This window comes from Monodelphis domestica, chromosome 3 (assembly GCF_027887165.1).
Source record: "Monodelphis domestica isolate mMonDom1 chromosome 3, mMonDom1.pri, whole genome shotgun sequence".
NCBI classification, from domain to species: Eukaryota; Metazoa; Chordata; class Mammalia; order Didelphimorphia; family Didelphidae; genus Monodelphis; species Monodelphis domestica.
Genome location: NC_077229.1, coordinates 457,206,160 through 457,208,052, shown reverse-complemented (window position 1 = coordinate 457,208,052; position 1,893 = coordinate 457,206,160).

The following is a 1,893-nucleotide window of genomic DNA, read 5'->3' as shown; positions in this document are numbered from 1 at the left end:
ATGTATTCAATGGGAAAATACAATTTGATTAAAACTTGTTTTAGTTTTCATACATACATTCATTTCATACATACACATATATTTTATATGTATACATATAAATACACATATCCTTAATAATACCATAACAATTAGGCAGTTATAAGACTAAAATAAAGACAAAAAGCAACACAGTATTTCAACATATTACAAATCCATTTTCTGATAGATTTCTGGACAGGTTTGGGGGTGAGGGGAATGGTGGTACATTAGTCAAGTTTTTACTGAAGACTAAGACTTTCAAACATGTTTCCTGCTCAGAAAAAAAGTAGCAAATTCAATCATGCTTAGCACACAATAAATTTGCACGTTGGAAAAATGCTTAGACTCAATTACAAAAAATTACATATATAACTCCATAATAAAGAGCCCTATATCATGACAGCCATCACTTTCATTCAAGAATGAAATCCTAGCATCATTAATTTGATATCCAGCAGGAGATGAGAACAATATATCCAGCAACTTCCATTTAGAAAGTGGTAAAATGCAGCGTGGGTATAAACTGTCAAATTACAAATAAACAAACAATCCATAGAAGGGTCTACAATATTTAAGACATAAATATAAGGCTATACCAGAACTGGAATTGTAAGTAAAATATAATTCCAAATTCAATGTACTGTCATTTTTCAGATTATCTGAAAAGCTTTAAGCACTAAATGGCAAAAAAGAAAAAAAAAAGTCTTTTTCTAACTCAGTTTTTTTTTTAACTATTCATATGTTTTGTCATTTACCTTTTCTGTCATAATAGCTAATCTGATAGGTATGGGGTGGTACCTCAGAGTTTTTAAAATTTTCATTTCTCTATATAATACTGATTTAGAGTATGTTTTGCATGACTATAGAAAGCTTTAATTACTTTGTCTGAGAACTCCCTGTTCATATTCTTTTCTTTTTTTGGCATCTTGCAATATTTTATCCTTGACCTGGGAGTTGTAGAATTTGGCTATAAAATTCCTTTTGGGATATCTTCCTGGATGTGATCAAGGGATTCTTTGTAGTTTATTTTGCTCTCTGATTCTAGAATAGTAGAGAAGTTTTCCTTGAGAATTTCTTGAAAGATGATGTATAGGCTTTTTTTTTAAACCTTTACCTTTCATCTGAGAATCAATACTGTGTTCTAAGGCAGAAGAGTGGTATGGGCTAGTCAATGGGGGTTAGGTGACTGAGGACAGATATGAACCCAAGACCTCTCATCTCTGGGTCTGGCTCTCAATCCACTGAGCCACCTACCTGCTCCTTAGGCTCTTTTCTTGATCATGGTTTTCAGGTAATTAAAAAATTTTTATATTATCTCTCCTGGATTTATTTTCTAGATCAGCTGTTTTCCCAATAAGATATTTCACATTTTCTTTTATTTTTTTTTCATTCTTTTGAGCTTGATTGTTTCTTGATGTCTCATTGAGTCATTAGTGTCCATTTGCCTGATATAATATTTAAGGCATGATCTTTTTTTTTCTTAAAAATATTTTTACCAATAACATGTTAACAAATTTCCACAAAAGTTTTCCTAAGTTATAAAATCAAACTTATCTCCCTCCTTCCCTTCCTTTCCTTTCTCTATCGTGGTGCTGGCAAGAGATTTGATACATGTATTATCATGTAAAACATTTTTCCATATTGTTCATTTTTGTAAATGAGTAATCAAGGCATGATTTTCTTGAGTGAGCTTTTGTACTTCTTTTTTTCCATTTGGCCAATTCTACTTTGTAAAGAGTTCTTTTCCTTGGTGAATTAGTATACATCTTTTTTCCATATGGACAATTCTGCCTTTTAAGAAGTTCTTCTCTTCATTGAATTTTTGTGCCTCTTTAAAAAAATTTTTAAAATTTATTAAAAAAATTTTGTTTA